Source organism: Orcinus orca, chromosome 12, assembly GCF_937001465.1.
Source record: "Orcinus orca chromosome 12, mOrcOrc1.1, whole genome shotgun sequence".
Lineage (NCBI taxonomy): Eukaryota > Metazoa > Chordata > Mammalia > Artiodactyla > Delphinidae > Orcinus > Orcinus orca.
The window spans coordinates 21,538,866-21,550,944 of record NC_064570.1 but is presented as its reverse complement, the minus strand read 5'-3'; the positions used below and the strand labels follow the sequence as shown (position 1 = coordinate 21,550,944).

Sequence of the window (12,079 nt, the reverse complement as noted above, 5' to 3'; positions counted from 1 at the left end):
TTCCACCCCTCATGTAGGCAATCATGTGCCAAAACCTATAGACAAATGATTGCACTATTTCTCCCATCTGTCCCCTCCTTCGTATTCTTATTACAATCAACTTAGTTCAGAAACGTATTACCTCTCACGGAGATGATCCCAATGGCTTTTTAACTTGTCTACCTTCAGGTTTTCGACCTCTTATTTGTGAGGTGAGGTGAGGTGAGGTATATTTCAAAAATATAATCCAATCATATTACTCCTTAGCTCAAAATTGGTTCTTTAATGTCTACCAAAGTGATGTGCTAATTACTCCTTCAAGGTCCTCTATGCACTCTCTAAGTCTCTAGGTATCTTTCTTTCCTCTCTTTGGTGTCTCCTCTTCACTTACCAATACTGTGTTCCAAATACATCATGTTACTTTTCGTTCCTATGACACCTACATTACTCATCCCAACTCTGCCTATGTGGTTGTAATTCTCTCCATCTGTCCAAACCTTGCCTGTCTTTAAAGCCTTCCTCAGGAAACACTTCCTGATCTCCAAATCCCTCCCTCCACATTCCCATGAGAAAATTCATGTGATTTCTTTCTCCTCTGAATGTGCAACACATTTTATTTATACATTTCTGATGGCGCTACTTAAGCTTCCTTATATCCAGGTTAGTTATGTACTAATCTTGTCTCTCTTTTCGGTTTACAAGCAACTTAAAGACTAAAATGCAGACTTATCACTGTAGTCCTCCAACCACCAGAACACTAAATTGCATATGGCAGAAACACCATGGACATTCACTGAATTAAACCGAATTAAAGCTTTTACAAATAGCCAAAAAAACCTCAGGTTCCATGTAAGAAGGATGGGGGCTCAAGCCAATTTAGTGTTGGTGTCCGTGATGACTGGTGTTCTCAAAAGTTCCACTTAAGGCTGATGACAGAATCAAGCTCTGCTACAGTCAATGAATAATTTATTTCTGCCCAAATATTCTGTTAATGGAAATCTTTTTATGGCTCAAGATCTAAAATATATTTACTGCCCTTTGGTTATTAAATGTTTGCTTTAATCATTAGTACACAAGGTAATGACAAATGATAATTACAGGATCGTTATATGCTTTTAAACTGATTGAATCAAGAGTATCTCTGCTGAAATTCAAAAACGTCTCAGTGGATGGGGATGGGAGTGGATTACATTGGGACCGGCGGACTCACTGCTACCAACAAATTAAAGAGCCTAAGGATCTTGTTAGAAACACCACCAACTGAGAGGACAACTTGCAATTCGAATGGCTAATACACTTTTTCGATTTTAGTGCTCAAGTAAAAATGCCCCTGCTTCCCTGAACTAGACTGTTTCAATCGAAGGCCTCAGAGTAAAGAAAAGAAGAAGTGTCTGTGTCCGCGCATTGCCTTGATCTTCCAGCCTCTGCCCAAAAGTGTTCCTTTGTTGTGCTATTTCAGCAAGTTGTGAGGTGACAATGCTCACGCTTATCAAAAGGAAAAGATAGCTATTTTTCCCGTATGATTTATCTTGGCAGGCCAAAAGGCTGCTGTTTAATCTCCCTAATATGATTAAACATGTACTCTGACAAGTACACATGTTCCTGAGGAGGTGAACTTGTGGGGGATTTTGGCAGGGGTAAGGCTGAGAAAACCCAAAACATCTTAAGCTCTTGGGAAATATTTAAGGAGCTGGAAGAACAGTAAAAAGAGGAAGAAGACTCATGCCTTCCAGTGAATTCCTGTTTCCAGCTATAAACCCTCATGGGAAAAAAAAAGTTGAGTAGTATAAAGTAAGCTTTTTATCTGCTTTTATATCAAACTCGGTACACAATCAAATGCATCATCCTGAGACCCAAGCCAGCTTCTCTCTTTACTTCCTTTTTTTATCTATTAAAAGTCCTATTCAGGGCTTCCCTGGTGGCGCAGTGGTTGAGAATCTGCCTGCTAATGCAGGGGACACGGGTTCGAGCCCTGGTCTGGGAGGATCCCACATGCTGCGGAGCGGCTGGGTCTGTGAGCCACAACTACTGAGCCTGCGCGTCTGGAGCCTATGCTCCGCAACGGGGGAGAGGCCACAACAGTGAGAGGCCCGTGTACCGCCAAAAAAAAAAAAAAGTCCTATTCAAACTCGCAGGCTCAAAAGCCTGGTGTCATCACTGACAGCTTCCTACTGCTCCCTGCCCCCCAGAAGTGCGGATATAAGCATGCGCCCGTACACACACACACACACGCACACATACCCCTCCTGCACCCAATCAGGCGGCCCTCCATGGGCCTCCTGCACATTCTCTCATCTTGTCTGCATCCTGTCAACGCTTATTGCCGCCACTGCAGTTCAGACCTTCAACACCTGCCTGAACTCTCAGTGTACAAAGTCAGATCCGAAAGTGCTTCGGGTCCAACTGTCAAATTTCCACAGGACAGGTCTAGGCACTATGCCCTCGGGTATTGGGTATATGGAATCCAGGGACAATTCTCAGAGGCAGTCACCTGTGGAAGCATCAGGAGAGTCCTAAGGAAAATACTTTGAGCTGAAAGTAGCCATAAAGGCACCAGGATGCAAAACTTGCGAAGTGAGGAAATAAGGAAGAGATTGGAGGAAGTTAAGTCAGAATTCCAGCACGGGGTAGTATAGCCATTATTGATGGAGTGTAATCTATAAAAATACTGAATCACTATGCTGTACACCTGAAACGAACACATTATTGTAAATCAACTCTACTTCAGTAAAAAAAAAAGAAAGAATTCCCTGAACTTAGGATTCAAGTGTTCACTAAAGTTTTCTTAGTGCTTTCATCTGTGCTATACGTGTGGGAGGAGAGGGAAAGGGCATAATGTGCGGTGACAGCTCTTGTGTGAATGAATGCTAAGTGCCTCCTAAGTGGCTTCTGTGCTTTCAGGGACTCTTGCACCCACTCACCCCACCCTCACCTCTACCCCCGCACCATCCAACACAACCTGGCCCGATTCAGCTTCCTAAAGTGCAGCTCTGATGACATCACTCTCCTGCTCAAAAATTTTCAGGGGCTTCCCAGCACCGCAGGGCAGATTAAATGTACATCCTTAGTCCTGAAACCAGAGACAGCTGTGCTTCACATCCACATGACCTGTATCTTCCAGGAAGCCTCTATATTCAGAGCCCATGTTTTATTTTATCTCATTAAATCTTTTCAGAGGTCAGTCGTTTTTGTTCCCATGGCCAAGACAAAGACAATAAAACATGCTTGTAGGGGAATGGAGGGAGTTTTGTTTTGTTTTGGGGGGTGGGTTTGTTATTTTACTTCAAGACTAATTTTTTGCGTTCAAAAAGATCACCTAGAAAGCACGTAAATTTGTTTATGGCTCTGCTCTGGATATTTAATTAGAATCAGACTTGCTGATTCATCTCCCTAACATGATTAAAATTAAATCTGTGCCCAGGTATCAATTTGCAGTCCCCCAAATGAATTGTAGATGAAAACTCACAATCAGATATTTTTATTAAATTCAACAAATATTTATGGAATATCTACTATTTTTTTCAACCACCATTTTCAAGGCTGAAGAGGACACCAATGAAATGAAGATGCAGTCTTTGCCCTCAAGCAGCTTACAGTGTGGTAGGTGAGATAAAAGCCCCACATAAATCACTTTACTAAAAAGCATAAGCACAAAAATACATACAAAACAGAGACAGGAGAGAAGTAAAAAGTATTAAGGGGATTCAGAGAGAAGAAGAGATAAAGCATGAAGATCTCTGAAGTGGACGATGCTGTTCAATATCTAATTTAGTAATTCACAGGGAAACTATAACTGCCAAGGGAATCAGAATTCCAAAAGCCATTCTTGATCTATAAGGATGTTGCTTGGAGTCTATGAGATTCTCAGAGCAGGGGAGTGACTGGGTGAATTTCACAGTTATCATCAAGGAAGGGAAGGTACACTGCCTCCAAGATTCCCTAAAACTCTGAGATCTGATTCTTCTCCCAAACTCCAATATGGCTTCTACTTCCTTATATGTTTCATACTAAACAGAATATACAGATCTTATCAACAAAGCTCCAATATTTGAACACTACCAGTCAACCAGACCAGTGATCTGGCATCGAATGACATATTGCCTGTGGTTGGGAGAACCAGGGTTGAATCCTCCTTCATGACTCACTAATGCTGTGACTGAGCAAATCACTCAACTGTAACCCTTAGAGCCTCTGTTTGCTCACATACAAAACAAAATGTAAGTAATATCTACACAATAGTTCTTGCCTTAAGTGAGATCATGTAACATGGAAGCCATTGGTAAACTGTAAAGCATTACACAAGTGGTAATTCAGGACATCCTAGAAACAGGGCATTCTGTGTAGCCAGTAAAAGATGAGAGGTCCCACCACACACAGTCATCCTACACTGCAAGCTAAAGGAAGGAGACAGGAAGAACGACAAGCAGGAAGAGTACTATGAAATGACATAAAAGTAACCCTCGGGCTTCCCTGGTGGCGCAGTGGTTGAGAGTCCGCCTGCCGATGCCGGAGACACGGGTTCGTGCTCCGGTCCGGGAAGATCCCACATGCCACGGAGCGGCTGGGCCCGTGAGCCATGGCTGCTGAGCCTGCGCGTCCGGAGCCTGTGCCCCGCAACGGGAGAGGCCACAACAGTGAGAGGCCCGCGAACCACAAAAAAAAAAAAAAAAAAAAGTAACCCTCAGTCAGTTTTTCAAATGGCTACAGAATGCTCAAGGAACAAAATGTGCTTTGCTCATACTACTGGTTTAATTAATCTTGCTGCTGATGAATAAATGAATGGGTAAGGAACTGAATGTATGAACGAATCAAGGTATAGTCAAGTGAGATGCTTGAAAAACAAAGCAGGAGGAGTCTAGTTTTATAGAAGAGGTTAAGAAAATAATTCTGGAAAAGTGAAACCATATAGCCTGAGAAGCTAACAGTAATGGGCTCCACTCACAAAGGCTGTAATGGCGAAACAAACCGCAGTCCTTATAGTAAGAGCTTACGAGTCTATAGGTTTCACATCGGTTTAGTAAAATTCAGTCAGAAATACTGATACCCTCTTCAGTTACCTTGAAACACAAAGGACCCAACAGAAGAATTGTGTGCATCTGAAAACCTATAAAAATGGCCCAATATAAAAGGAAACATACTGAAGGCCACAACGCATTGAAGCTCATAAGGTTTGCTCTGAAATCTATGTGATAGCAGGAAAAGTTGTATCAAACCACAGTGAACAGAGAGCAAATCTTATTTGCAACCTCATCAAATCTTTATAAGACCTACTAAAATGTGCCCAAGTTAAATAGATTAAAATTTTCCCATTTTATTTTCCATACTGGTGTAAGTAATGACAAAAAAAGTAAAAACATAAAGGAACAGATGGATGGATAAACACTGAGTCTGGGGAAATCACAAAATACAGCAATTTGTACAGGAAATAGAGTTACATAGTTTGGATTTTCTAATTTAAAGTAAGATTTCAATAACTTCTGACTCCAAAAATTACTATCATAACTATGTAATTCTCAGCAAATTGATTTCTGCTCTGAAACCTGATTTTCTCAAATGAATATGGGATTCTTAATTCTTGCTTTTCAAAGATTAAGCAGCTATAGCAAAGAACCTGACTCTGCAGAACACATCCAGTGAATGCTAACAATTTTCACCTTCCTTCTTATCTTTCCTCAGCTTAAAGAAGACATACCACTTACATAATTCTTAAATAATTACATCCAATGCAATGAGAGCATATAAATCTGTGCACCTGGTTTAAAGGCCTATAGTCCAGCTACTATTACCTTAAAATGAATAAGGTCAAGACGAGTCAAAAGCCCTGGCTATCTGAAGGAAAATAGCAGGACATGAAAAGTCACATTATTATAAAGTAATTTGTATTTATTATCTTTTACAAAAAGTACCATAAAAGAAAGACCATTCTAATGATGCAGGTTTTCCTTTTATATTGTGTAAAATTTTATCATGCAAACTTCCCCTTTTAATCTTTTTTACCCTGTTTTCTCTTACTACCAATTTGGAGTGGGGTAAATTGGAGAAATTTTTAAAATTTATTATTTGAAAGAAAAATCCTTGCTTGGGTCAACAGACAAGACCAGGCTCAGGCGATAAAGTGATTGAGAGGTTGCTGATTATGTTGTATACAGCACGAAAAAAGTTTACCAATTTCATATGAAGTGTTTCCTTACCAAGTGTTTGGTTTAATGTTACTCATCTCTGTGTACATTTCTACTATGTCCACAATGATGGGCTAAAGAATCAGTCATGTGATTAATAAAATACAATTATTGTTACATTTAAACCATGATTGTGACTATTACCAACATGAATCACTATTGTCAATAATCACTACTAGCTACTGAGTCTCTACCACCTGCCAGGAGTTTAATCCTCACATAACCTTATGAATTAAGTAGCATCCTTATGTAATTAACAAAAAAATTTTTAAAACACAGTGACCTTAAAGAGCTGACTTAACCAAAGACACCCAGAATTCATAGTGACATTTGCAAGAAGGCCAATGTCCATTCTCAGGAGGCACTTACAGAACAGTTTCCTAAACATAATTTAAATTAGGTCCCACCAATCAAAATGTAACTGTAACACTGTGGGGTCCCTTGGGAATAGCTGTAAAAGCCAATCCTTGTGAGTAGAAGGAAAATTAAATGTGGCAGACAAAGACATTTAAGTGAGTAGTTCAGAGTATCAATTTTCATCTTCTAACATCTATTACGACTACCGAAGAAATCAAGGCTTTGCTTTTGAAACTTTATCATTTCTCTTCATGATGGGTTTTTCAATATAACTGCCTTATATCCCTCTAATTATCAAAAAAATGTTCCGAATGGCACCGTGTGCCCATAACTATGGAAATTACTGGTCACAAATGAATCTTGGGTCATGAACCTCACAGGCCAAATGAAAAGATTCCCTGGGTTTCCACACTTGATATTTCTGCACTCACTGGATGCTCAAAAGCTACACTAACAAATCAAGTTCCAGGGAAGCAGCCTCAAGGAAGATTATTTTAGACAAAGCAAAGGCAGTTGTCAGCGTTGTATAAACCATATGCGACAGTATCCCTGAAAAACCACCTGACCCCACCACGTCTGAAGATGCCCAGAGGTAAAGCAGACACTACTAGTTTGGTTTGGAAGTCTGCTCCCCGAATGATTAGACACTTTCCTCTCTTATTTACCATCATTCATCATATTTTTAAATACTTCTAGTTTATCCAGAGAGAAATTAAGTAATGAGATGCACAATTTAGAATCATGAATAAAATTTAGAATTTCAGAAACTAAAATCATGTGACCTAGACTAGGAATACAAAATTTTTTCCACATTTTCTGTGACTGTGTAAAGAGTTAATTAAAGCATGAGTTTGCCTGGATTAAAACAAAAATTACCAAACCCTAAAATCAGCATCATTTAGACTTCTGATGTCAAAAATCTGTTTGACAGAGCAGACTTTACTACACTGACATTTTAACAGTAGCCAAAGTCCTGTTCTCACTAAATTCTGTCTTGGCAGTGCCAAGAATTTGCTAAAAGCCTAAACTCTTCCTGGTTAAGAATTCTCTACCTCAAGAACCTTCCGAAGCAACACAGCGCAACAAGGAAGCTGGATCAAGCAAGTCCTTAAGATTTCTATTCTTATCACAGAAACTAAGCTTTCTGCAAAATGAGAATGGTTTAAAACAAGGAGGGTGGACTTCCCTGGTGGCACAGTGGTTAGGAGTCTGCCTGCCAACGCAGGGGACACAGGTTCGAGCCCTGGTCCGGGAAGATCCCACATGCTGCGGAGCGGCTAAGCCCGTGCGCCACAACTACTGAGCCTGCGCTCTAGAGCCCGCGAGCCACAACTACTGAAGCCCGTGCGCCTAGCGCGTGCTCCGCAACAAGAGAAGCCACTGCAATGAGAAGCCCACGCACCGCAACGAAGAGTAGCCCCCGCTCGGCACAACTAGAGAAAGCCCGCACACAGCAATGAAGACCCAACGCAGCCAAAAAAAGAAATAAAATAAGGAGGGTTACTAATTTACTCAATATATTCTTTATTCCTTAGATTTGAATCTGATACTATACAGTACAATTACACGTATCTCACTAAAAGTAAAATTCGATATTCTCACATTACCTCAAGATTACAACAAGCAAATAATCATTAGAACAGTAAATGAAGGGATCTGGTTTCAAACTGTACATGATAACAGTTTCTAATCTTCCCATTTTTCTAATCAGGATAGTTCCACCGATGTGGTAAAGACTTATGAACATTTTCATTTAGATAGCATCCCAGACATCTTTCACAGGTTTTGAGGTCCTCAAATTATTACTGTCAAAAACTTCCCATAAAGCTTAATATTTTGCTTGAGAGATCTTTCCAATAATTTTGAAATCAAACCACATAGAAAGTACTTGACTCAACTTACCCAGTGGTTAAATGTTAAAGAACTGGTAAAAGAGTGTTCCAAGCAAATCAATTCACTTAATTTTTCAAGTAGATCTGATTACCATCGTCTTTTAAAAAATTCAAAGACTCCACCTAATGAAGAAAGAAAAAAAACACAACAAAGAATTGCATTTAAACCAGAGCAGCATTATATGATCTATACATTAATAACACAGAAATCAAAGCAAGATTATTATTATTATATCTTCTCCTAAGTTACTGTGCTACTTAAAACTATAAAACAACAAAAGCATCTGGCAACTAGATTAAATTTTCCAGTTTGGAAATAAAAATAATGTTCAAGCATAGAAAAAGCAATAAAATAACAAAGTGCAAGAGCAGAAGAGTTTATTTTCAGTACTGATTGGCATACGGAAGTGACGACTACATAATGTCAGTTAGGACATGTAAAATCAGAGATGAGGAAAAGATGCAACTGACTACTTTGGAATTCTATTCATTGGTTCTTATTAATTTATTGATGCAATGAAAATGTGTAGGTTGCAGTTCTTTAAAACTGTTAAGCCCTAGGTACAGGCAATTTCTGTTGAGGCATATAAACTAATACCCAGACAGATCATTTGGAGAGAATTCGCTAGCGTAAATTTCCAAATCATTCTTAGAATGTAATACCTCGTCTCCCACAGAAGTGTTTACTAAAGCTCCATAAACAGCTTAATTATAGTTCATAAATAATATCAGTTAATTCTATTCATTTTACCAGTAGATGTACCTTTTCTGAAGCTCAAATATTAAATTGCTATCTTAGCTCCAAGAGAAAGTTTTAGAGAAGGAAAGCTATATCTCAACTGATAGAACCTAAGATAAATGGGATTCTGGGAGGCAGAGCAGAAGAGTGAGACAGAAAATTGGAAAGCTTCCAGCTACTTCTGAATCAGGTCCCCCCAGGGTAGATTAAGTAATTTTAAAGTCCCTGGACATCAGACACAACTATATTCCAGTGAAAGTTCAAAAACCTATTGCAAGGCCATAAATACATGATTTTTTATTATGCAATTTGGAATTAGCCACATATTGTCACTCCCCTAGTCTCACTACACGTATTAGGAAAATTGACAGTTACTTCAGTTGTATAAAAAAGGAGATTGAAATAGATTTGTTCCCACTATTTGAAGGCAGATGCTCCAACTAAACAAAACAAAAAAAAATGTTCCTACCAATGGAGAAGACAAATAGCAATAATTATACTAAGTAGAAACCCATGGTAGCCATGGCAAATATGTTTTCACTTCCAAGACAACCAATGTCTAGATTCTAGTCTTGCTGCTATTCAAGAAATAGTTATCTAGGAAACTCATTTGGATATGGTCTCAAATGGCTTCTTCATTAACAATGATAAACAGCCTTAATTATTATTATTCTAGGGTTCTTGCCATAAATATGACAAGACAAATGTCAAATGGTTTGGTTATTTTAATTAGACTGGACCAACAAATATAGCACCTAAACAATGAGATGCAAAATGGTATACAATTTGCACTCTGAGAGCTGTGAAAATATTTTTTGGTACTTTTACAGGCCCTTTATGAAAGCGTTACAAAGGCGCTTTCAAATGATGTTCAGTAACTAACTTCCTATCATCTCTGGATTCTTACATGATGGTTTTGTGCTAGCATACTGTTTAAGTTAGTCACTTGCCAAGAAAAAGCTAGGGCACATCCCATCATGATGCAGAATGACTTGAAGATTCTTAAGAATCCTTTTCTCACTGATTTTTCAATGTATAATATGAAACTGACCTGTATAAGAGTCTAGATCTACAATCCCTCTTTCTGTCATTGTTCATTTTTTTGGTAAAGTGCCTTTTTCTTCAATTATGTAGTTTTTGCCTCATTTCTTGCACCATTTCATGGCTAGCCACCAAGCCAATATCTTACTTAGGTTTTTCACCTACAATATAGCAAGTGTGCTCTAGTTTCAAATCTAACTATGGTTATCTGAGTGGTCAGTGACTTCAAATTATTTAGGAATTTTTCAGTTGGCATGGGCACTTCCTACCAAGCTTCAAAAGCAATAAGTACAGAATATGTTAGTCACCTGTATGGATGTTATCAGTTAAATGACCACCCTTAACTGACGCAGAAGGTACAGATATGTTGCCTGTATATAACAAGTGAGCCTCATGTGTACAAACCATGATACAACATTCCTTAGAAATGTTCATTTCCTTGGAAATGACTAACATTTGAGAGATGACGGTTGGTTTCCTATAATTCTTATACCATACAGTAGTACCTACCTAAAACAATTTTATAAGCTGATGAAAGCAGTTGAGTCTACTCCTCCTTGCCTTCAACTTGTTTTTGTTGCCTGCCTCACCACACTAGGAAAAAAGAAAAGCAAGACCAAAAAAACCCACTTCAGTCAGTGATAGTTTGGCTCCATCAGAAAATCTAAATACATCTGAACTTTGTATTTCAGTCAGGTACATAGTCTAAACAATGGAGTAATTTATCATTAGCTAATATTTGATCATGCTTGTCACCAATTGGTGTGTTTCAGTCATTTTTGTATAATAAATAGGTGTACCTACAATGCAGGATTAGAGTGACTTTCTCTGGCTGAATGGTTCCCCATGTAGTAGATAGGAACCATGCTCCCTGAGCTGACCAGGCCATTCCCAGGAAAGCTTTAGCTGTCTGAGCTGTTGCAACAGTGAACACAGTAAATTAGCTCTTTTAGGAGCACACAAAACTGCCCTTGAAAGGAGTAAATGACACCCTGAAGTGAGCTTGTGAACTGTAATGTCTTTATAGCCCTGGTACTTAAAGCTTAGCAGCTGTGGAGCACCCTCCTTGTATTGAGGATGAGACTGAGGCCCAGAAGGTCACAGTCACTTGCCTCAGGTCACACAGCCAGAAGGCAGGTCTCCTGACTATTCTTCTACCATTTTCCCCTTTACATCACAGAGCTTTTCCTCCCCGTAGGCGAAAGTTCAATAACATTGAGCAGGAGTTTACTGAGCACCAACGACATTAAAGATGCTTCTCAGTTTAGGAAGGGAAGAAAGTGGGTGCAAAGTGAGTGAGAACAGACCCACAAATACCACAGGTGCCATACCACCCTCTTCAGCATAGCTATAGTCAACTCACTTCTCTGCAAACTTAGTGAAAAACTGGCCAAGGAGAATAGGAGACTGAGAATACCTTAGACTCTTACACACCCAAAACGTCTCGGCACATTTTAGCAGAGCTCCAGAATAACAGTTAGAAAACAGTGTCCTAATGGTCAGTTAGTACAGCTGCCTTACTTACTTATAAATACATAACAACACTGAAGACGTTTCTAACCAGAGAAACACCCTTAAACCCATGACTCAAACACAATTATTTTCATTAAAAAAATTTCTAATCTAGTATTTATTTGCTCCCCATGTAAGCATATTTTCACACAGATGCTCTCATAACACACATAATTAGGCGTTCTATTTTTTTCATTTAACACTTCATAAACATATACTATATTTCCATGTAATTCACAAAGTTCTCGTTTTTACCAGCCATATAATATTCCATAGAGTTAGCATGCTTACTTAGTCATTTCGTTAATCATTCCTACATGTGGGAGTATTTCAGATGTTCTCATTTATTTTTAACACTGGAAACACAACTTTCTCCTTAA

The 12,079-nt window shown here is 38.9% G+C and overlaps 1 protein-coding gene across 12 annotated transcripts in view; it reads right to left on the bottom strand.

Moving 5' to 3' along the window:
- HIVEP2 (HIVEP zinc finger 2) overlaps positions 1-12,079 on the bottom strand; it is a 193,126-nt gene that overhangs the window by 76,177 nt on the left and 104,870 nt on the right. For 7 of the 12 annotated variants that reach the window (XM_049695565.1, XM_049695567.1, XM_033405986.2 and 4 more), the window contains one exon: positions 8,418-8,530. The exons of 2 other annotated variants lie outside the window; for them this stretch is intronic. The gene's annotated coding sequence lies outside the window, so the exon portion shown is untranslated. Of the gene's footprint in view, positions 1-8,417; positions 8,531-10,697; positions 10,782-12,079 lie in introns of all 12 variants that reach the window. 3 more of the 12 variants (XM_033405994.2, XM_049695566.1, XM_033406005.2) reach the window with 1 other exon arrangement.